The sequence below is a fragment of the Silene latifolia genome, chromosome 1 (assembly GCF_048544455.1).
Source record: "Silene latifolia isolate original U9 population chromosome 1, ASM4854445v1, whole genome shotgun sequence".
NCBI classification, from domain to species: domain Eukaryota; kingdom Viridiplantae; phylum Streptophyta; class Magnoliopsida; order Caryophyllales; family Caryophyllaceae; genus Silene; species Silene latifolia.
Window position 1 is genome coordinate 41,401,326 of NC_133526.1, and position 26,010 is coordinate 41,427,335.

The 26,010-nt window shown below is 39.7% G+C and overlaps 2 non-coding genes across 2 annotated transcripts; both read left to right on the plus strand.

The window, feature by feature from the left end:
* Nucleotides 1-5,424: 5,424 nt before the first annotated feature.
* Nucleotides 5,425-5,531, plus strand: LOC141621937 (small nucleolar RNA R71). The gene has a single exon (XR_012532795.1). It is a non-coding gene; the product is annotated as a small nucleolar RNA R71 (small nucleolar RNA).
* A 5,809-nt stretch (nucleotides 5,532-11,340) lies between these two features.
* On the plus strand, nucleotides 11,341-11,447 carry LOC141621629 (small nucleolar RNA R71). The gene has a single exon (XR_012532519.1). It is a non-coding gene; the product is annotated as a small nucleolar RNA R71 (small nucleolar RNA).
* The last annotated feature ends 14,563 nt before the right edge of the window (nucleotides 11,448-26,010 follow it).

Genomic DNA, 26,010 nt, shown 5'->3' on the forward strand with positions numbered 1-26,010 from the left:
CGCCTACACTATAATTCCCCTACATCCTAGCACGAACAAATTAGCTACTCATACTAAGAACGATAACGACAATAAAATTTATGAAATTAACTACTGAATTCATGCTTAAATTAATGAAACAAAAGACTAGCATAAAGCGATAAATATGGCTTCGGGAAACTAACTAACAAATTCTAAACTATCAACGCAATAAAGATGAACTGGAATAAGAGTAAGTGAATACCGAAATTGCAGAAGGATTGTAACGGAATGATTGAAAAACAAAACGAAAATCCAATGCGAAATAGTTTCCCAAACCCTAATTATTTGATAAAACTAAACTGAATGTAAAACGAGGTAAAAACTCGATGCCTAATCTGATGTTCTAGGTTACGTTATATAGAAAATATACGTAACACTTATTCCAAAACCTAATGTATCATGGGCTTGCTATTCCTTGATCTTTTAATTCTCGTCTAAGTAGCGGTGTGGTCGATCGACTAAGCACGGCGGTCGATCGACTGAGTAGCAGTGTACAGTACCTTCTGGAACCCGCTATTTGGTCGATCGATTAAGGGTACTGGTCGATCGACTGCTTTAGCTGATACTTGCCTTCTATAATCTCGTGGATTTGTCTTTTGGGCCTTGAATTGCGCACCAAGCTCGTTCCTTAAGTAAATTCTTCATGTCAAATGCAATGCAAGGTACTCGGGGACGGATTTGGTTCAATTTCCGCTGAATTCTTCACATTTCTGCAATAATGTACAAAAATATAAAAGTAGACGGAAGTAGGGAGAATAGCGGCATAAACTACTAAAATGAGCTCTGAAATGCGTGGAAAATAAGATGTAAAACATCATATAAAAGACACGCATCAAACTTCCCCAAACCAAACCCTTGCTTGTCCCCAAGCAAGAACTAGACTCGATCTAATGACCTAATGGAACGAGTTCAATCTCAGAGCGAATTACAACATGTAAAGCTTAAACCAATTTAATGCAATAACTAACAATCAATTAGCAATTCGAATCATGCAAACGAGTTATAAGGTCGTTAAAAACTGCTGAACCGTCAACTATAGAGACTTATCAAATCGGACTCTCACGGGTCGCTCAAATCACTCATAAGCACAGGTGAATATATAAGAGGATAGAAAGAATTCATTTTGTAGAGACTCTCATCTAACTACGACCTATGAGAACATGCTTGCAGTATAATATGAAAGTAATCTCTATGACCGTACATATGCATACCAACCAACAAATGACCATGACACATGCCGAGGTATATATGGATAATGTGAGGTATGGGTAAGAAGAGGCAAAACATTTATGGAAAAGTGGAGGTATAGGTGATCAAGCTAGTACCCAAACGGAACCATTTGGCAACATCCAACTTCTTGCTCATAATCAATCGAAATGGTGCTATAGCAAGCACAAAACTCACAATCTCCAGAATAAAAGTAATCAACCAACTCCCCATAAGATATGAATAATACATGGGAGCAAAAATCGCCATAAGATAAAGGCTTGAATTATGCGAATTGATTCTTTCTTTTTTTCTTTCGAACTCCAGTTGATCGACCCGAATTGGCAGTCGATCGACTGCTATGAACAGTACAAAACTCTTTTTTTCTTTCTTTTTGTTTCTTTTTCTTTCCTTTCAACTTCTTTCCTCCTTCATTTCATCTTCCCAACAAAATCTCAAATAAGAGCAAATGCTACCAAAAACTAAGTAACAATCCCAAGAACATAGACTACTAGCTTGACAAAGGACAAGCTAAATGTAGGATGTAGTAAATAGGACAAAAAGGATATTTTTGGCAGTGTGGAGTTCATGGGTAAAATGAATAAAGGGAAACCTCTACCACATGTGTCAACAAACCACAAACCGAATGCATACAGGTATTAAGCAGATTAAGTTCATATTTATGCACATTTATGTAACATGTCTCATAAGGAGTACTACTCACATTCCTAGATGAACTGGTCATGGATGACACCATTTATAGGCTCTAATTCTCAGAAATATGATGTAGTTTGCCAAAAATCTAAGTCAAATCTCAAGTTCAGCAAGTAAATTAACGAAAACTCGTAGACTAGGCATATGATTCTACTAATAACATGTCAATTTAGCAAGGCTCAGGCAAAAACAGATGCAAATGCAGTGTCATCATTGAAATACTACCGTTCCGACTCGACCTATATGCTAGAATAAACGTGCATTTTTTGAAATTTTTGAAATTTTTCAATTTTTTTTTGAATTTTTTGGTATACATATATAAAATGAAATAAACAATGTAAAACAGAATGTAAACGTGAATGCAAGCAAATGATATGCGACGCAAAACCCTTCCCCAAACCAAATCGCACAATGTCCCCATTGTGCAAAATCATGTAAAGAGAAATGGGAATTTGCGAGAAAATAAACAAATAAATATGACATGAAGTGGAAATCGGGAACTCACAAGACTTTAAGCGCAGCAAATGAAACCTCCCCAAACCAGCGTAAGCTCGGAGGTTTCAGTAGCCAACAGTGCTACTAATAAGTACCTGAAAAGACAAACAAAGTACCACGCATAAAATCGAGAAAGACAATAATGAAGCGGTATTATGTGCATAATTGAGAAAAATTGAAGAAATAAATAAAATGACGGAAGATAAAGTGGAGTAGAAAACTCCCTCAATTCCACAAATCGACCAAACACGGCAGGGGAGAGGTCGTGAACAAGTACAGCAGTGCAGGGTGGTCGATCGACCACATCACTCAGTCGATCGACCGAGGTGAAAGGAACAGTAGCTCCTGGAAACTGCAGACCAGTCGATCGACTGAAAATACTACTGTAACTTCAGATTTCTTCGTATTTGCTCAATTACTTGAGCTAATGAGGTCTAAAAACCTGCAAATACACTATAATACGCGCCCAAAATTGTGCAAAACCAAAAGTAAAGTCTAAAGTACTTAAAAATCCTAAGAAACGAAATAAATGCGAAGTCTCGCGCACACAAAATACGGTAAATAGTCTTAAAAGCAATAAAATAAATGTTTGATAAAGCGTTTGATCAACTAATAGTTGATCAAGAATGGCCATGGTATGGCCCACTTCGTCGGCTTCGGCCTACTAGAGGTAGCCTCAACGATGCTCATCTTCTTAGCCGCACCCTTCTTAGCTTCAACATCCGCCGAACTCAATGGATCGACATCTTCTATATCTCCCCAGTCAATGATCTCTTCGGACTCGTCAAAATTCAAATCGGACTCCCTCACTTTAACCGGCTCGTCATCAACTTCCTCATCAGTGCCATAGCTAAGGCAACCAAGACCTCCTCGTGATATGATTGGCTCCTTCACAGCTGGAGCAACTTGCAGCTCTTCCTTCCCCAACCAGCTCCTGCAATATCAGAAATAGACAAATCTTTCTCTAATTTGCTCCCAACCCGGGGCGGAGGTGTTACAACAGGAATGGGACTAGAGATAGGCATATCAGGAAGTATAAAATAAGATTTCTTTTCAGAAACCGTATTGCAAGTTACAGGCCACATGGGGTCTTTCTTCTTAGCAGGTTGGGCAAAAACAATGGAATGCTTCCCTACTTTAAAGGTCAGGGTTCCCGAACCTACATCGATGACTGCACCAGCAGTGTGCAGAAATGGCCTACCCAAAATAATGGGAATATGGGCATCCTCAGGCATGTCAAGTACGACGAAGTCAACAGGGAAGAAGAACTTCCCTATTTGCACGGGGATGTCCTCTAAGACTCCTATTGGCTGGACCGCAGATCGGTCAACCATCCGGATCATCATGTCATCACATCGCGAACCTAGTCAATTTGAGCTTCCTAGCAAGACTCAAGGGCATTACACTTATACTAGCTCCTAAGTCACATAATGCCTTCTCAATAGAGAAGGTACCTATATTGCAAGGAACAGAAAAACTACTCGGGTCTTCTAGTTTGTGAGGTGCAGTGTGAGACAAATAAGAGCATGACTCTTTGGTTAATGCGACAAAGATGCACATTTCAAGTGACTTTTTCTTAGACAAGAGTTGTTTCATGAATTTAGTGTAAGCATGCACTTGATTAACTAACTCAAGGAAAGGCACTTGTACATTCAAGCTACGAATAACTTTTTCAAATTTATTGAAAGATACCTGTTCATTCGTCTTCAAGACTAGTATTTCCTGGATATCCGGATATGGGGCAGTAAGAAGTAGCTTAGCCCTCTCCTCTAAATCGCGATGCCGTATCCGTGGACTTAGGCCGGAAGTCCACTACTTTCTCCTTGTTGAAGCTTGAACCCTCTTCAGACCGTCTCAAATGTGAACCATTGATCGACATCGGGTCGTACTTGAGCCGGATCGACCCATCAGCACTCGGGTCTTGCCCCAATATTTTCGGACTCGTCGTGCCCAAAACAAATGATCCCTCAAGTTGTCGGGCATCGGAGGACGAAAAGGCTCACTATCGCAGCGATCTCGCGATCGACCAGTGATGTCGGTCGATCGACCGAGTTGAACAGACCAGAAGCTTCAGAACTCGCACTTCGATCGATCGACCGGTATGTCGATCGATCGATCGATATACCCGGTAGACGCCTTTTTCTTTCCTTTGCTCATTCCACTTTGTTTTGACTCGGTTTCGCCTCATCTTTTGCAAAGATCGTCCTCGACCATAGCAGGCCCCTCCAGGGTGGACCCACTCCTCAACGTGATGGCATTAAGGGTCTCCTTTTGGTCGGTTTGAGTCGGTAAGTGTCCCGGAGCTCGAGTGGTATTCTTGCTAGCCAATTGAGCAATTTGGCTCTCTAGCATCTTCATCCCTACCTCTCTAGCTTGGGACTCCTTCAAAGAATAAGTTCTTCAACTCGGTGAACTCGAAATTTTGGGATTGTTGTTTGTTCTTTGAGGAACATACGGAGGCTTTTGATATGGCTGCTTATGTGGAGGCACATAAGGCTGCTGCTGCTGCTGTGGAGGTTGAGTCGGATTTAGTACATTCTGGCTATTCCACCTCAAGTTAGGATGGACATTTGGCTCATAGTACGTGTTTGTCTGCCTATAATGTTGAAAGGCAGCACAAGACTCGAAGGGACTAGGACAATTTTCTGAAACATGTCCCTCAGCTCCACATCTCCTACAGACGAAAGGATCGTCTGAAACAGAATTAACATGGTACATCCCTCCTTTTGAAGCTCCTCCCAATTCGTATTTGTCAAACCTTGCAGTGAGAGCTTCTAGTGCGGCTCTGAGAGGAAGATTCTCAGCTCTTCTTTGATTTCCTCGAATTTCCATACTCGGCTTTGTGGGTGGCTAAGTCATCAATGATCTTCCACCCCTTAGTCTCTCCCATATTTTCAAAGAATCGGCCATTGGTCGAAAGATCCAAAATAGCCCTCTCGATCGTCATGCAGCCCACTATAGAACTGATTGCAAAGACTCCATTTTTCGAACCCATGGTGCGGTATGGTTCGCACCAGTTTCTTGAAACGGACCCATGCTTCATGAAAGTTCTCATCAGGCCCCTATTTAAAACTCGTGATCTGAGCTCTAATGGCATTTGTCTTCGAGGCAGAGAAGTATTTCTTGTAGAATGCCAAGGCCAATGAATTCCAGTCGGTGATCCCATGAGCGGCTCGATCCAGATCTCTATACCACTCCCTTGCAGCATCACGAAGAGAGAAAATGAACATGGTCTCCTTGATCTGGTCTTGGGTCACACCGGTCGGCGGGGGTATAGAGCAGCAATAATCAATAAAAATCTCCATATGCTTGGCTGCATCTTCATTTGCAGCTCCCCCGAACTGGTTTCTCTCAACCAGGTTAATATAGGAAGGCTTCGACTCGAATTTTCTCGCCTCCCCAGGTAGTTCGAATCCGTTGTAGAGATTCGCAGCTGTCGGCTCTGAGTGACTAGCAATAGTTGCTTCTTCAGCCATGACTGGAATTTCGGAGAACCGACTGTCTCACCAAGAAGTAGAGGCAGGAGATGTAGGTGGATCTTCTTCGAACAGAGCGTTCTCGTAGTAACTTGACAGAGTACTCAGCTCTTCCTCTGTCGGTAATACCCTTTGTGATCGTCTCAACTCGCGCAAGGATTTCTCAATCTCAGGATTGAATGGTACTAGTTCACCACCCTGTGACCTGCGCATAAGAAGAAACTACAAAAAGAATATAAGAAAAGTTTAAGGAACGGATGTCCCTTAAACTAAGAAAGACTAAATAAAAACAACTAAAAATTAGAACAATTGCCTCCCCAATCAACGGCGCCAAAATTTGATACCCGTCGTGAGGTGTCAAAAATAAATTTATAATCTCCAACTACAACTATAGCTAGCGGCAGCCGGGTCGAACCACAGAGAGGCAGACGTAACTTCTAGTTGTTTAATTTCGGTCTAAGGTAACAATAATGTGGGGGTTTGATTGGATTTGGTCTAAAGCTAATAGCAGTAAAAGAAATGTAAACTAATGAAAAATATGAAATCAAATATAAAAAGAGGTACTAGGATGGTCAGTTCGTTATAGTTTCGGGCAAAGAAAAAACTAAGTCGGTTTAAATCAAACACATGAGGCGGGAAATAAAGAGGTCCTCTCGGTCCACTCTTAACAAGTAACATCTCTCGATCTCGCTACAAGTCCCTAATATCACTAAAACTGACTCTCGTCCTGAAAAGTGACTAAAAATCTAAACGATACCTATCTTTCGATCTCAGCAAAGTTTAGTCGTTTTAATTGGTGATCTAACAACCGTCCCTATCTCTCGATCTAATGGGTCATTCAAATATTAAGCATTCAACTAGTCGCATGCATTCGATTCGTCAAATACAACATTTAAACAATTAAAACGAGGGTAAACCTCACGTGGTCAGTCGATCGACCGGGTATGGCAGTCGATCGACTGACACGCGATTCAGGCCGTGTTCATTCTATTGCCGCCTACACTATAATTCCCCTACATCCTAGCACGAACAAATTAGCTACTCATACTAAGAACGATAACGACAATAAAATTTATGAAATTAACTACTGAATTCATGCTTAAATTAATGAAACAAAAGACTAGCATAAAGCGATAAATATGGCTTCGGGAAACTAACTAACAAATTCTAAACTATCAACGCAATAAAGATGAACTGGAATAAGAGTAAGTGAATACCGAAATTGCAGAAGGATTGTAACGGAATGATTGAAAAACACAACGAAAATCCAATGCAAAATAGTTTCCCAAACCCTAATTATTTGATAAAACTAAACTGAATGTAAAACGAGGTAAAAACTCGATGCCTAATCTGATGTTCTAGGTTACGTAATATAGAAAATATACGTAACACTTATTCCAAAACCTAATGTATCATGGGCTTGCTATTCCTCGATCTTTTAATTCTCGTCTGAGTAGCGGTGTGTTCGATCGACTAAGCATGGCGGTCGATCGACTGAGTAGCAGTGTACAGTAGCTTCTGGAACCCGCTATTTGGTCGATCGACTAAGGGTATTGGTCGATCGACTGCTTTAGCTGATACTTGCCTTCTATAATCTCGTGGATTTGTCTTTTGGGCCTTGAATTGCGCACCAAGCTCGTTCCTTAAGTAAATTCTTCACGTCAAATGCAATGCAAGGTACTCGGGGACGGATTTGGTTCAATTTCCGCTGAATTCTTCACATTTCTGCAATAATGTACAAAAATACGAAAGTAGACGGAAGTAGGGAGAATAGCAGCATAAACTACTAAAATGAGCTCTGAAATGCGTGGAAAATAGGATGTAAAACATCATATAAAAGACACGCATCATTAAGCAGATTAAGTTTATATTTATGCATATTTATGTAACATGTCTCATAAGGAGCACTACTCACAATCCTAGATAAACTGGTCATGAATGTCACCAGTTATAGGCTCTAAAACTCAGAAAATGATGTAGTTTGCCAAAAATCAAAGTCAAGTCTCAAGATTCAGCGAGATATTAAGGAAAACTCGTAGACTATGCATATATGATTCTACTAATAACATGTCAATTAAGCACGGCTGAGGCATAAACAGCTGAAAATGCAATGTCATCATTGAAATACTACCGTTCCGACTCGACCTAAATGCTAAAATAAACGTGCATTTTTTGAATTTTTTTGGAATTTTTCAATTTTTTTTGGATGTTTGGTATATAAGGAAAAATTAAATAACAATGCAAACAGAATAATTAAACGTGAAACAGAAATGCAATAAAACATATGCAAATGCGACGCAAAACCCTTCCCCAAACCAAATCACACAATGCCCCAAGTGTGCAAAATCATATAATGAAATAAAAGAGAAATGGGAATTTGCGTTAAATTAAATAAATAAGACATGAAAAAGACTCGGAAACTCACAAGACTTTAAGCGCAGCAAAAGGAAACCTCCCCAAATCAGCGTGAGCTAGGAGGTTTCAGTAGCCAGCAGTGCTACCAATAAGTACCTGAAAAGACAGAAGAGTACCGTGCGTAATTCGAGAAAACAATTTATTAAACGCAAAATTATGTGCAAAATAAAGAAACGGAAGAAAACAGAAATGAGTCGGAGCATAAAGTGAAGAAAAGACTCCCTCAACTCCGAAACCGATCAAACACAGCAGGGGAATGATCGAAAACAGGTACAGCAGCACTGGGCGGTCAATCGACCATATTATCCAGTCGATCGACCAGGGTGAACAGGAACAGAAGCTCCTGGAACTGTAGCGCTCAGTCGATCGACCATACTGGCCAGTCGATCGACTGGAAAACCTGCTGTAAGTTTCTGAGTTCGTCTAATCAGCTCATAAATTGAACTAACATGGTCTTTAAACCTGCAAATGCACATAATAACGCACCCAAAATTGCGCTAACCCAAAGTAATAGTCTAGAGTATATAAAATCCTAAGCAAAACAAATAAGATGCGAAGTCTCGCGCACACGAAAAACAATAAAAAGTCTAACAAAACAATAAAATGAAAGTTTTTGAGAAAGTCTTAATCAACTAATAGTTTATCAAGAACGGCCACGAAATGGCCCACTTGCTCGGCTTCTGGCTACAAGAAGTAGCCTCCACAGTGCTCATCTTCTCAGCTGCACTCCTAGCAACTCCGACATCCGCAGAACTCAACGGATCAACAGCTTCAACATCTTCCCAAGCAATGACCTCGTCCGGCTCATCAGAATCCAAATCGGACTCCGTCACTTTGACTGGCTCATCGTCAAGCTCCTCATCAGTGCCATAGCTAAGACATCCAAGACCGCCTCTTGAAACGATTGGCTCCTTCACAGCTGGAGCAACATGCGGCTCTTCCTTCCCCAAACCAGCTCCTGCAATATCTAAAATAGACAAATCTTCCTCCAATTTGCTCCCAATATGGGGCGGAGGTGTTATAGCAGAAACATGCATAGAGGCAGGCATATTAGAAAGCACAAAATAGGATTTCTTTTCGGAAACCGTATTACAAGTGACTGGCCACATGGGATATTACTTCTTAGCTGTCTGGGCAAAGACAATGGAATGTTTCCCTACTTTGAAGGTCAAAGTCCCTGAACCAACATCTATAACTGCACCAGCAGTGTGCAGAAATGGTCTACCCAATATGATAGGAATGTGGGCATCCTCGGGCATATCTAGTACAACGAAGTCAACAGGGAAAAAGAACTTTCCTATTTGCACAGGAATGTCCTCTAAGACTCCTATTGGCTGGACCGCAGATCGATCAGCCATCTGTACTGTCATGTTTGTGACTGCAAACCTAGTCAATTTCAGCTTTCTAGCAAGATTCAAAGGCATTACACTAATACTGGCTCCTAGGTCACACAAGGCCTTCTCAATAGAAAAGGTGCCAATACTACATGGAACTGAAAAGCTACCTGGGTCTTCTAGCTTATGAGGTGCAGTATGGGTCAAATAAGAACATGACTCCTCAGTTAGTGCGACAGAATGCACAGTTTCAAGTGACTTATTATTAGACAAAAGTTGCTTCATAAATTTCATGTAAGCAGGCACTTGATTAACTAATTCAAGAAAAGGAACTTGTACGTTTAAGCTACGAATAACATTTTCAAATTTGTTAAACGATACCTGTTCCTTCATCGGCACCAATCTCTCTGGATAAGGGGCTGAAAGAAGCAACTTAGCCCTCTCCTCTAGGTTGCGCATGCCGGCATCGGTGGACTTAGGCTGAAAATCCACTACCTTCTCCTTGTTGTAGCTTGACCCTTCTTCAGACCATCTCAAAAATGAACCATTAATCGTCATCAGGTCATACTTTGGAACCGGGACTGACCCATCAGCATTTGTGTCTTGCCTCAATATTTTCGGAGTAGTCGTACCCCGAAACAAGTGGTCCCTCAAGTTATTTGGCATTGGAGGACGAAAAGACTCACCATCAAGCAGCGCAGTCAGTCGATCGACCATGCATGTCAGTCGATCGACTGACTTCTACAGGAACAGTAGCTGTATCTTTTCGCGGACTGGTCGATCGACTGGGTATGTCAGTCGATCGACTGACATACCTGCTGATCGTCTTTTTCTTGTTATTATCCGTTACAGCTTTCTTCTTACTTGGTTCCGCCTCATATTTTTCAGTGACATCCTCGACCATAGCGGGCCCGTCAAGGGTAGACCCACTCCTCAAAGTAATAGCATTAAGGGTCTCCTTTTGATCCGTCTGCGATGGTAAATGTCCCGGAGCTCGAGTTGCACTCTTGATAGCCAATTGAGCAATTTGGCTTTCTAACATCTTCATCCCGGCCTCTCTAGCTTGAGACTCTTTCAGCAACAAATTTTTCAATTCGGCAAATTCGGAACCTTGGGACTGCTGCTAAGGAACATACGGAGGCTTTTGATATGGCTGTTACTGCTTATGAGAGGGCACATAACTCTGCTGCTGCTGCTGCTGAGGAGGTGGAGTCGGATTTAGGACATTTTGGCTACTCCACCTCAAGTTCGGATGGACATTCGGCTCAAAGTAAGTGTTTGTCTGCCTATAATGTTGAAAAGCAGCACAAGACTCATAGGGAATGCTGCAGTTGTCTGAAACATGTCCTTCTCCTCCACATCTCTTGCAGACGAAAGGACCATCTGAAACAACATTCACATGATAGATCCCTCCTTTTGAAGCTCCTCCCAACTCGTACTTATCAAATCTCGCCGTAAGAGCCTCTAATGCAGCTACAGAAGGGTATTCAGCACTTATCCTTTGATTTCCCCTGGAATTTCCATACTCAGCTTTATGGGTGGCCAAATCATCAATAATTTTCCACCCTTTAGTCTCTCCCACATTCTCCTGGAATCTACCATTAGCCGCAGCATCCAGGATAGCCCTCTGATCGTCATAGAGCCCATTATAAAATTGATTTCATAGGCTCCATTTCTCAAACCCATGGTGCGGAATAGTTCGCACTAGCTTCTTGAAACGGACCCATGCCTCATGAAAGTTCTCATCAGGACCCTGTTTAAAGCTCGTGATCTGAGCTCTAATGGCATTTCTCTTCGAGGCAGAGAAATATTTCTTGTAAAATGCTAAGGCCAGCGACTTCCAATCAGTGATCCCGTTAGCAGCTCGATCCAGGTCTCGGTACCACTCCCTTGCAGCATCACGAAGAGAGAATATGAACATAGTCTCCTTCACCTGGTCCTGGGTCACACCGGTTGGTGGGGGTATGGAACAGTAATAATCAATGAATGTCTCCATGTGCTTAGCTGCATCTTCATTTGCAGCTCCCCCAAATTGGTTACTCTCAACCAAGTTGATATAAGACGGCTTCGGCTCGAATTTTCTATCCGTCCCTGGTAATGCGAATCCCTTATAGAGATTCTCAGCTGTCGGCTCAGAGTGACTGGCTATACTCGCTTCTTCAGCCATGTCTGGAGATGTGACAGTCTCTGTTGAGGAAGTAGAAATAGGTGACGAAGGTGGATCCTCCTCAAATAATGCGTTCTCGTAGTAACTAGACAGAGTACTCAGCTCTTCCTCTGTCGGCAATACTCTAGATGATCGTCTCAACTCACGCAAAGTCTTCTCAATCTCAGGATTGAACGGTAGTAATTCACCACCCTGTGACCTGCACATAAGAAGAAACTACAAGTAGAATATGAGAATAGTTTAAGGAACAAATGTCCTTTAAACTAAGAAAAAGACTAAAAATATAACAACTAAAAATTTAAACAATTGCCTCCCCGGCAACGGCGCCAAAATTTGATGCCTGTCGTTGTGTGCACCAAAAATAATATTTATAGTCCAAACTACTACTATAGCTAGCGGCAGTCGGGTCGAACCACAGAGAGGCGAATGTAATTAGTAGCTGTCTTAATTTTAGTCTTGAAGTAACAATGGTGTGGGGGTTTGTTCTGAGTTTGTCTATAACTAATGAGCAATAAACTAAAGAAATGGATAAAAACAAATACTAAAAGGGTGCTAAGATGGTCGGTTCACTGTAGTTTTGGCGGCAGCATACTAAGTAAGTCTAAATCAAACACGTGAGACGGGAAAATAAGAAGTCCTCTCGGTCCATTCCTAACAGGTAGCATCTTTCGATCTCGCTACAGGTCCCTAATATCACTAATGCTAACTTTCGTCCTGAAAAGTGACTTAAATGCCTAAATTAACTTATCTTTCGATCTCATTAATCTAGTCGTCTTAATTAGGTATTCTATTTCCCTCCCCTATCTTTCGATCTTCATTGGGTCGGTCAATTCCTAAGCATTCAACTAGTCGCGTGCACTCGATTCATCAAACGTAGCAATTTAATTAATTAAAACGAAGGAAATCCTCACGTGGCCAGTCGATCGACCAGGGTGTGCGGTCGATCGACCGTGGCGCGATTTAGGTCATACTATTCTAATGCCGCCTACTTCTACAGATTCCCTACATCCTAGCACAAGGTATTTAGCTACTCATGACTATGACAAAAACAACAATAAGATTAAGGAATAAAACTACTGAATTCATGATTGAAATAATTAAACAAACAAATAACATAAAACGATAATTTCGGTTTCGGAAAACTAATCTAGCAATTTCTAAGCTATGAAAAGAAACGAAACCGAATAAATAAGTAGAGAAATACCGAATGGAAGCAGGAAGGAAAGATCAAACCGAATGCAAAAGTAACTTTATTGATTACGAAATATCACAAGAACCCTAATAAATTTAATGATAAAAGACTTGAATGAAAACTCCCTTAAATCTTGATATCAGGCTACGTTATATAGGAATATAACGTAATGCTTATTCCTAAACCTAATATACAATGGGCTTTGAAATGATCGCTCTATTTCTTTAAGTTGCGCGTCAGAATAACGGCGTGGTCGATCGACCACTGTGACCGGTCGATCGACTGGACTGCAATGAACAGGAGCTACTGGAACTCGTGCTCTGGTCGATCGACCATAGGAGGCAGTCGATCGACCACTATAGCTGGTACTTGACTTCTAAATTCTCGTGGATTTGTCTTTCGGGCCTCGAAATGCACACCAAGTTCGTTTCTTGAGTAAATACTTTACGTCAAATGCAATGCAAGGTACTCGGGGACGGATTTGGCTTGATTTCTACTCATTTCCGCATAAATCTGCAATATTACATAAAAATACGAAAGTAGACGAAATGGGGCAAATAGTAGCATAAACTACATAAATGAGCTCTGAAATACGTGTAAAATAGGGCGGAAAACAACATATTTAGGACACGCATCACTCACTCTGATCATAGACCAAAGAGGTATAATTAAGTTTGTAAAAACTCCTTGTCATGTGAGCACACCTAAAACTGGACCATAAGGATGAATACGGGTATGTCCCGTCCTGGGTAGCAAAGTATTTGAAGACTCCGTGTATGGGTCAAGGTGAAACTGGATTGGATATTTGGAATGTAGAGCTTGGACATAAGAGGCTTTGATGAACAAATCTCTGGAGCTTGATTTTGTGGAGTTAAGCCTTTATGAGGTTATGTCTTGTAATGTGGCTTGGAAATGGAGTCTCTTGGCTTGATGTAGCCTGAGCACATAAAGGTAGGTTAAAATGATGTGGGTTCAAGTTTTCATGTCTGGGCCCTAAAGGATGGGTATACTTGACGAGCTTGAGAAGATTCTCAAAATTCCTAACTATCTCTCTATAACGGTCTCGAGAAGAACTTAGGGTGTGTGATGTGTGAAAGGCTAAGTGGGTTACTAGCTAACCATCTTTATTGATGTCTTGATTCTATATATACTTCAGCATTATTCCGCTCAATATTGTTCTTGATTCAGACTCAGATTCTTGGTCTAGAATATATCTCGAATTTTTGCTCAAATTCTTGATTCGGTATTTTTTAGGATGACTTTAACTTTGGATATTGACTTGCTTGATTGAGCCTTCTTCTTTTGACTCTTTTGTCTTGGATTACGGGCATAATTGTGGCCTTGGATATTGACCTCAGTTTCTCTTGATTGAGCCTTTGTCTTTGATCATGGCTCGTATCGTCTTGGATGGACTTGGGTCAGACTAGCACCTTTTGATGTCAAACGGGTTGGTCTTTTAGTAACATGGGTTGTTTATTGTAGGGAATGGGCTTGCCTTCCGTCATGGATTGTCAACAAGGGAGACGGTCCGGATTCGTCCTAGAATCTCTTGAGATACGCTCGTCCTGGACTAGGGTTATAGCAAGGTTTCTATTGCCAGACATGGAGTAGGTAAGGAAAGAACACGGAATTTCAGGTCCTCTACAACATAGAACGGAACATCATCTAAGTGTACTCACATTGACTGACATGTGTTGTTGTTGTTGTTTGTTTTTAAAATGTCTCAAATCAATTCTTGTTGTCACAGGAAATGGTAAAGGAGAAAATATGATAGAATATGTGGATGGAAAATTGTAATTTTATTGTAATGATTAACGAATGTATTTAACATAGACTCGAGAAGACACGTGACTCGTGGGACAGCCCGGCCCCCAGATTGTCACTAGGAATGAAAATGGACACGAAGAAAGATACTAGAACAATTATGGGATAGAAAGCCTAAGACTAGGACTCGGACTTGGACTTTGACTCGATTTCCGATCCAGACTCGTAATCATCGGCCCATGCTTGTACATTTACTCTTCCAGCAACTGGCTTCGGTATCTGACTTTGAGCATTCACCCATTTGAGCACCACATCCTCATCATTGGGAACATTGGAAGGATAACAGTCAAGAAGAGTTTCTTGATAATTGGTATATCCATGAGGATTGCCTAAGTTACCTTGTGGGTTAAAGGTTGAGAGGGACAATCTCCCGCTTTCGATCATATCTTGAATGTCGTTTTTTTAATTTGTAACATTTCTCTGTATCATGCCCTTTGCCTCTATGGTATTTGCAGTAGGCATTCTCATCCCAGAACTTGGATTTCTTCTCTGGGTTAGGCGTAGGACCGATAGGCTTAAACATTCGTTATTCCATGAGTCTCTGAAAGGCATCGGCGTATATAATACCAATGTTGGTAAATTTCCTAGGAGGTGTGCCCTTATTTTCGGAAGCCTTTGTAAATGACCCTGAAGGCTCCATGAGGTTACCTTTGTTGATTTTGATTTTCGGATGAGAAGAACTAAGAATAGATTGTCCATCTTTTGCTTTCTCCTTAGGACTATCGGGTTGATGGTTTGTTTGGAAACTTTTCATTTTGAGAGGTTGGGCATCAAGCTTCTTACCCATTTCGGCGAACTGGTTTTCTATGTTGGAAAGTCAAGAGCTTAGTTTATCAATGGCTCCTTCTAACTTGGAAAATTTGTTATTAAAGGCCATGGAAAGCATGAGCATTCCATTTTGGATATCGTCATCTTCGAGGACATTGATCTCTTCGTTATCATGATGATTGAGGAGATGAGAACAATCCAGGAATGATTCTTCATCATGTTTAATGATATTGGACCCAAGAGGGTCGGTCTTCTTGGATTTCTTGGCGGAAGGTGGCACAGGAAGCTTGCGATCCTCGATCATATCCTGAATAATATGCTTTAGACAAAAGCATTTCTCCGTATCGTGTCCCCTACCTCGATGGTACTGACAATATGAATTGCCCTTCCATCTAGGGAATATCTTTTCGGGGTCTGGGGTTGGACCAATTGGATGAAGTTTTCCTTGGGAAATCAGTCTTTGTAGAGCTACTTCATATGTGGTTCCGAGGTCAAGGAATTCCCTATGAGCTCGTCCCGGCCTTCTGAGTGGAGTTTGCAAGAGGTTAACTCCCTTGTCTTCACTGGCCTTTTTAGATGGGTGAGTCGTGTTGAAGCTATAACTTGGCCTTGGGGTATGAAAGGATGGTAAAGGTTTCATCATGTCTATCTTGTCTTCCATATTGGTGACACGAGTTCTCAAGTCTTCGACGGTGGCCTGAAGCTTAATGACTGTAGTACTTAGTTCTTCAATGGTGACAGATAAACGTTCTTGAACACTTTCATTGGAAATTGTAGAATTCCTACCGAGAAGAAAATGATGCGCATTACAACTTGATTTGACACGGGATCACGCATACTATGGCAAAAAACAAAGGATACATGACGAGACGAGATGACTAGACTCTTGACTTGTGAATCCAGGAAATGTCGTGAGTGACTTCTCGTGTTTGGATTCACGGTGTTCGACCTTGACCTTTAGACTCGAGTGTTGACTTTGACAGAGTGATCTTCATATGATTGACTTTATTGACGGAATTGATGACACGTGATTCTAAGACGCATGTTTTAAGACGGACTTGACTCGAGGTTCGGGTATGTGTGTCCCAAACGTGTACTAGGAGAATTCAAGAAACGGATATGGGAATGACTCGATGTGTTAGCCTCAAGTGTGTGAGTCGAGTTGTGGAAATGTTTAGCTCCTAATTGAGTTGGGGTAGGGAGTCCAAAATGACGGCGTGACGCCTTAGGACTTGACTTGAATTTGAAAAGACCCAAAATGTAAAAGAAGACGGGTTTATGACTCGACAGAGTTTCGACTAGGACATAGTCGGTTTGAACTTTGACTCTAACTTAGCCCAATTGAATTTGCACATTTACATGTTGGAAAATATTTTGTTTTTTTCCTTTTTTTTGTTTTTGCCTTTTTTTCGGACCTTTTTTTTTCGTTTTTTTTTCAATGTTTTGCAATGGGTATTAGGCCCGAAGTTTGACTCGATATTTGGACAGAGTTTAGGCTTATTTTACGCTATTTTGAAAATATTTATATTTGGAAAAGGATTTTATTTTACAAAATGGTTTTGTTTACAAAATGGTGATCACATATGATACACACATATATACAGACATTATAACGGGATGCTGAGTGCATTTAAAAGGGTTTTGGTTTAAAGGGTGGGTTGCCATACCGAACGATCAAACCCGAAGTCTGTGGAGAGGCTCGTACCAAACAAGAGTAAGGCCGATTCCTAGTCCATTTCCTTAAGTAGTGAAAGTCCTTGATACAAACAAGAGTAAGTACCATGGTATAGATGAGGTCAATCGCTATCCATCCTTAGGCCCAAATAAGAATTAGGACTGTTTAGACGGGATGATTGGTCGAACTGGTTGGGTTGGGCCTAGGAAGGCCGATTAAAACGATCTAGGAAGACCGAGTTATGAAAACCGACAATTGTCTTGTACAAACTATTCCCTAACCTTGTTCAAGTTTCACCCTTTTGGCTACACGTAAGTGTATTATCCCCAGCGGAGTCGCCAAACTGTGGACATGGGGCCACGGGGGCGCTTGGGAAACAAGCGTTTGCATTTGTGGAGTCGCCACCAATTTTTATGGGAAATTGGAACCGTTCGAATACCTCGTGTCATGTCAAGACACAAAGTATTGACATGAACACAAAGAACTCGTTACCCTTAGCATTCTATGTCTAGAATGACTCTCGTGGATGCCAATGAACACGGGTGTTCACAGAGATCTGGAGTAAGGGGTGAAGGTACGTATTAGGAAGCTCTTTTGATCGAACACCTAATCCCGCCCGCCTCGATAGCGGCCTCTACTAATGATTAGGGAAATTGTCTATACTCGATATATTGTCGATTTATATGCATGCAATGCAACATCCAACGTTTTAATCCTAACATGTGAGAATTAACTAAGTCGGTGAACAATTAATTAGCATACAATTTAGTCAAAGTAGGAATTTATGTTCAATTTCATGTGAAAACATACAAATGATACAAAGAAATATGATAAATACAATAAAGAAAATTACAATAAAAAATTACAATAATTACATTGGGTTGAGTGATTTATGTCGAAAATACCTTTAAAACGGATAATTTAAGAAAAGGAAGAATAAAGGAATGAATTAACGAATAGATTATTAGGCGATAATACGGTTAATAGTAGATTATACGCAAGCTAATAAACTAGGTCAAGGCAGAACGGAAGTTCAGAGACAGAAATCATCCTGGAACAGGCGCAGCAGGACTGCGCCCTTTGGAAGAGGCGCAACAGTTGCTGCGTCTGTTCCAAGGGTGAGTTCTGGCTGTGAAGCCGGAACCGTAAATCGTTAATATTAATTGGTGAATTTAATGATCGATTAATATATTTAACTCGGATAGAAGTGATTTAGCATATTATTTACATGTGATTAAGGTCATAAAAACGATAAAACATGAACGAAACGGATTAGAACGAATTATATACAAGATTAATAAGGTTATTAACGGATTAACAAACTAAACAAATTAATTAGGCTAAACAAGTTATTAACAATGAATTAACGACGGTGACGGATGAATAACAGATACAAGTATATCAAAGATAAATTCCAGAGATTCAATACGAGTAAATCGAACCTCTAAAACCCGAATTGATTTTAATGACGAAAACCCGCAAATATGAATTATAAGGGATTTAAGTCGGGATTTTAATGATGAATTATATACTAATGATGATAAATAATATACATGTGAAATTATTATGCTATTGTACCAAAGAATTGACGAAAATAAATAAGGAAGACGAATTACAGAGGACGAAGGAAGAAGAAAGGAAGCAGGAACTGCGGCAGCCTCACGAAGAGGCGCAGCAGTTGTTGCGTCCTTTCTCGACGGTTATCTTCTGGTAATCCGTAAAAAGGGTTTAAAACGAGGTTTTGGAAATCGATTTTAATAAGTATTTTCGACATAAACCTTACATTAGTGATACAAAAAGTAAAGAACAATAAATAAAGAGAGATTTACACCCTCAGACTTACATGTTTGACGAAACGAGATGAACTAAGTTAACGATTAGTGATGCTCGACTCGAATGTAACGAAAGTGCCCTCGTAAGAGGAAAACGATTAGATTAATTAATTTGATTAGTTGTGGAGTTGGTCAAATTTGTCGGTCATGCAAACGAGGCTGGTACTCAGAAAGATCCGAGCTTACGTGGTCGAAAGTTCAAGCAAGAAGACGCCAAAAAGTAAGAACGTGGTCTAGAATGCAAAGGGAGAAGAGAAGGGCGGACACTCGCGTGAGAAATATGAGGAGCGAAGGCTCCTATTTATACTAATCACGTGAAGGCATATGGTTTTCGGAGAGACTTTGGAAGTGAATCTCGAAAAGATATGAAAAAGATACGAAAAATACTCAGAAAAGGACCTGGGAAGAGGCGCAGGAGTCACTGCGTCTCTTGGAAGAGGCGCAGCACCTGCTGCGTCTGTTCCCAGGTGGTTTCCTCCTGCGGAAGAAAGATTTCCGTGTTTGGTTTATGGAATAACGAGATAATTCTATTTTCCTTAATATTTTGTATGAATATTACGGGAAATTGTTTACCAAAGATTAAAAGATTGTGAAATATTTATAAAATATGGAATAGAAATATCCGGAACATTCCAGATCATTCTGACTCGGGATTTAACGGTTATCAGAAAATGAAGACGGTTTTAGGCCCGGACTCTAAATGTACTCTAATTCTTGTCAAAACGATCAGATCGGCGCGTAGATGACAACTAAGAGGTAGACATTAGTGTTTGAGCAATCACTTGACGATAAACTTACGAACTGTCACAAATCGTTCCGCGTACCAAACATGCGGCCCAATCATCACTGGGTGGTTGGCGGGAGGTGCAGAAATAAGGTGTCTACAGATTAATGTATGTTTATTAATTGCTCATTGGGTTGTATTTAGGAAACTAATTAAGGAAATAAGTTTTTAATATATGCATTAATTAAATTGGGTTGTGTATAATTTAGTCTTGAATTTCTATTTTCCCCCACTTGCTATCCCACTTGCTTTATTGTTTTTTTTTTTTTGTCGATCGAAGCGCGCACTTTGTCGCATTACAATAAAGGGGAGGGGGATTCGAACCTGAGACCTATTGTCCAGGATAGCTCCGTCTTAACCACTAGACTAAGACATCTTCGGTAAATATCCGTCACAAGGTTGTGACGGATAATGTCCGTCACAAGCTTTTGACGGACCAAGACGCTTTGTATTAACTTAATACTCCCTCCATTCAACTCCACATTACAAATTTGCTTTTTCACGTTTGCCAACGCGTGTTTTACGCGGTAAATATATTTAGTTACGTATTTGCAAAAATTATCAAAGTTAGATATTCTTAATGTACTTCTAAAGACGAATCAAATAAGATCTCACATGAATATATTTTCACTTATATATCGAGATAAAATCAACACTACAACAAATAAGGTAATTGGCGACCATATAAGGCGACTGAGAACAGTCGCCATTAAGAATAAAGCGACATTGAATGTTCACTTGTGAATAGTGTACAAAAGATAAACTTGGAATGTGGAGTTGAATGGAGGGAGTACCAAATATGGAAGATGCTTTTATTTTTTGGCGAGAAAAACTGGACACAATGAAAGATAAAAGACAACGGTTACACACCAACCGTTGTATTATAATGAAAACAATTACGGGTTTTTAATCAACCGTTGTCATATTGCAAAATAAAGAAGGCGGTTTGGCTTAACTCATGTTTATTAGTTTCAATTAAATCATTCTTCAACCAATACACATGCAAACCTTCTCCTCGCTCAGTTAAAACTCTCGAACACCGAGTTTCCCTAGAACCACTAGTATTCTCCATCGTCGTCGCCGTCGCTATCCCCATTGCCTCTGTCGTCCCCTCCGTCATCGCCAGACCGGGCCCGGCTTCTCCTCTTTGAAGAAGTAATAATAAACCCTACTCCTTCGTCTCATTAACTTAATGTCTTTATTTTCTTTTTTAGTTGTGATATTATCCCCTAATTATCTTAGGTTTATTGTGTCTTAAACAACACCTATTATTTTATATATATTGTGTGTTAAACAACACCTATATTTTTAGTTATACCGTGTGATCATTTATTTGAGACGGTGCTCCTGCTATGTTGACTTAATGCTTAAAGTTAGTAGTTTATTAATTTCTGGTTTAGATATGGGTGGAAAGCGGAAAAGAAAAGATGGGAAAAAGTCAGGCGAAGAAGATTCAGGTGATGAGAATAATTTGGAATCGGATACTGGGCGAAGGCGCCATAGGGTTTCCCATTCCCACGTTCTTGAGAGCCTCCAAAAGGGCATCTTGCTGCTCAATCATACGGGCGACCTCATCCACATTCATCTCAGTGGCTTGGATGTATGCTGTTGACTTCTTTGGCGGCATTTTGAGCTGATAAAAGCAAGGAAACGTAAGCACATAGCCTAAGGCTCAAAATAAACAAGACCCTCCGCCAAAGAAGCACTCGGCCGAGTAAGGTGAAATACTCGGTCGAGTATGGACTACTAGGTCGAGTAATGCTACTACTCGGCCGAGTATTCCACTCCAGTATCCAACGTCAAAAACACAGAGAACATACTCGGTCAAGTATGGATGTTACTCGGTCGAGTATGCCTATTACTCGGCCGAGTGATCACAACCAGTATCTACTGCTACGTACACACCAACCAACACTCGGTCGAGTGCTTGGTTACTCGGCCGAGTATCCCCTACTCAGTCGAGTACCCGCCCTGCTCGGCTGAGTCATGCCAAAAAACGAGCTATAAACACACGATAACATACTTAAACATGCAATTCTATATTCAATTCTTCACTACCCTTTAAAAAGCCAAGTAATAAATCACATATCATGCTCAAGTCTATCATGTTCAACTACGAGATTTCACTTTTCATTTCATCCAACTTGACAAGATTCACAGCTACAAATATAACACACATAACTTTAAACACACAATGGTCCCCAAGACACCCCCATGTTGACCGGCTCAAAATTATAAGGGCCTCAATGCGACTTCGGGACGTCTCCCAAGTCCTTGCGGTAGCTCCAAACAACTCTCCTCGGGTTCATTTTATTTAGACTCCCTATGTTCATTAGGTTCATTGGTTTTAGGTTCCAGCATCGTCGCTCTGATACCACTTTGTAACACCCCCACATACCAAGGTCCCTTACCAAGGGCCACCCTAGCATGAGAGACTGTTACCATCTCGGTTGCCCGAGGATAGTATATAAAAAAAAACCATTCCACAACATTTATTAAAGTATATAAGGTAAAGTTTACAAAGTTCCAAAACCAAATCAAAACGAATGTTTGCTAATACTCAAATAAATTAAAGTCTTAAGCAGCTAAACTCGTAACAGAGGAAGCTAGACTCGAAGTGATAACTCCCCATCTCGTCCCCATAGCTAAAGACCATTATCACCTGTCATAATCTAGTCACCATCCCCAAATGGATCACCACAGATTTTACAAAACAACAACGGGGTAAGTTCACTGCATAATCAAAATAAGACAAAATGCAATAAAGGTAAACAGTTGTTCCACCATCAATCTCCAACTCCCAATCACAACTCATAACCGACTACACACTAAAGTGTGTAGCCCTGCCAGTGGGGGACCGCAGCTTTGCCCACCTAAGCCCTGCTCATCACACGAACGATAACCCATGTTCATTAATGTGCACATCCCCTCTTGTGTCGGGTTCCACAAAGGGCGAATCAACGGCGTGAAGCCACTCCCGCAAGTGACTCCACTAAGCCAAAGATGTACCTCGCAAACATCAACAACCATCTCAACTCCAACATCCCATACTCCAATCCACCAACAACAATCAATCAACAATATCAATCGTATCATTTAAATAATAACACGCATCTTAAAGCAATTATACAATAAACTGAGTAGGGAAACCTTATCTTAGCACAAATCTGAAGCGAGTCAAACAAGACAGCTAGAACGACTCCTCTACGAAATCTCCACCTAACAATAACCACACAATTTCAATCACAATCATGCCAAAACCCCTTTTTTCCCCCAAATCATAAAATTAGGGTAAACCCTAAAAGACAAATTGACAAAACTTGTAAAACTAGTGGCTTACTGATGGGCTGAAAGTCGTATGCCTATCAAATGTTAATTTATAATCACTTACTTACTAAACTACTAAAACAGTAATATAGCGAAAGTAAGGGTCGAACCCACAGGGAAGGACTAAATTAATTAACGTGTCTAAGAGTAGAGAGTAAAGTAACCAGTTTAGGGGGGAGGGGGGATTTGATTTGTTTGATTAAGTAGAGAACTAATGCTAAGCAAATAATAAAGATGAGCAAATTCAGAGATTTAAAGGTCTTGGGTCAAGCACAAATCCGCAACTTAATACCAATTGATCATTGTAAGACGGTTCTAATTAATTATCTTGACTACCTTATCGTGAATGATGATATTCCAATTATCCTTAAGATTAGCTAATTAAAACGTATCCCGTTCTTAACTAGCTCTAACTATTAAACAACCTTAACAATCCAGTTCAAGGTTTAATCTAACAGCAGCAATATGAATAGATAATTCGACAAGGGATAAATAGCACATACAATCCAGTTGTACTTTAAATATATGTTAATTGCTCCTAAATACTAATATCAACGAATCCCGTTCAATATTAATACCTAGTTGTTACAAGTATAGAGTAATCAATAAATCCTATTCAATTAACTCTAATAACAATAGAATGATGAATTAGATAAACTAGTTGCACATCTAGCAATCGTAAGACAACATTCATAAGAATAAGAACAAAGCAATTAACAATAGTCAAGACAAAGATTAAAACTTTCAAACTCACAACTGAATAATAAGAGCTTCAATGTCTTGAACCAAGAAAGGGAGGAATTAGTTCCTCATAATAGATCTAGAATAATAAATTAGGGTTCTTGATAATAGTCTCCCCAATAATACAATGCTTGAATGATAATATAAAATAGCTACTTAACCTAATAATAATAATAATCTAATAATAATAATAATAATAAAAACGAAACTAGGAAACACGGAGACAAGGTACAAAAACAACTCTCGAATTGTCGCCATTCGGGCGACCCGCGCGTTGAGCTGGCCAGAAAACGTTACTATTCTCTACTTCCTGAGAACTCCTTCCTTGTTGTTGGCCCAAGAGGGGACAACCCATGTGCTCATGTCCAATTCTTGTTATTTATTTGAGCCCAAAATGATGGACTTATTTGGACACTTTCTCAACACCAACCCAAACACACTCCAACACCTTATTAATCCATATTTCCATCCACAGCAACTCTCCTATAGCCTATAGGACCGTCCTATACTATAGGACGGGCCCAATAAGTAAGAATTAGCCCAATATCTAAAATCTAAAATGAAAAAAAAAAAAAGTAACACACAATGACATAAGCAGTTAATGTAATCAGTTTTATACGTTGTACAGCCCACCCATTATCTTTGCGGTTTGTACGAAGAAGAAAAAACAAGGAATAATGAGAGAGGGGAAAAGACGCAAATGGCAGTTAAAAATTGAATGTCAAATAGGAGGTGAGCACTGAGACTTCTAGACAATTGCATATTGAGCTACCAATTTTTGTTCTCAAACTAAAACCATAAGTTTATAATTTATAACTATAATTATGTTATAATTCATAACTTTATAATTTTTCAATTCTTTTAGAGTTAAACAACATTTCCTTAATTATGTGTTATCAACTTAAAAGAAGAGTTTTCAATTGAAAATATTGTGTTTCCACCTTAAAATCTTGACCATACATATTATAATCAATTTACAGTTTTGTGCTTAAAATCTTAAGTTGTTAACTTAAAACCTAAAACTATCAAAATTACATAGTTGACACCTCAACTTGAAATCTTAAAAGTTTTTTCAGATTAAGATACAAACATTTAGCTTAAATTCTAAAGTTTTTAGTCTAAAATTCAATTTAAATCTACTTAAAATTATCATGTTAGCCAATAATTTAAGACCTAAGCTTTTCTACTCTAAAAGTCTAAAACATTATAACTAAGCTTAACATACGAAGTATTTCTCTCAAGACCCCGTATTTCAATTTTAGTTACCTATTGACGATATCAACGCCGATCATTGTTCTCTTTTATTTCGCCCTTCAAATCATTCCATTTTATAAAAGTTAATATAAGAGATTTTATTAGCTAATATGGGACTCGAACCCATACCATGTGCAATGCACATGCTCTTCCATTTGAGCTAATTAGCTTCTGACAAAATATATAAAAATAGACCTTTCAATTTGTTACTTCCCCACGTAGATTAAAATCCATGTTTAATATAACAAGTTTTTTATCTATTTGAGTACTTTTTTTCTAAAACAAGTTTTGAACTTAAAACACCCAGATTTTAAGTTAAAATCCAGGTTTAGTAATTGAATACTAGAGTTTAGATTGGGATTTCAAAGTAAACTACTCCGTATTTATGTTGTTTTGAAGTTAAAACAAGGAAAAATTACAAATAACTACCACGTATTTGCGTATTTTTACAAATAACCACCACGTATTTACATTTTTACAAATAACCCCCAAACTTTTGCGTATACTCCCCAATCACCACCGTATATATGCCCCGAGACTCGTTTTTCTTATTTTCCGACTCATTAATTAGCGATTTATGTCTAATACCCAAATTACCCTTCCAAACATTACTCCTTACCCCCCGAAATCATTCGATCATTTGTAAACAATTCAACTTACTCCCAAATCACATTAATCCCTAAATCCCCAAATTCCTAGCTAAATCCCCAAACCCATCTATCAATTGATCAGCATCTTTATAGTTCACACCATTAAATTTGTACCAAAAAATAGTTCACACCATT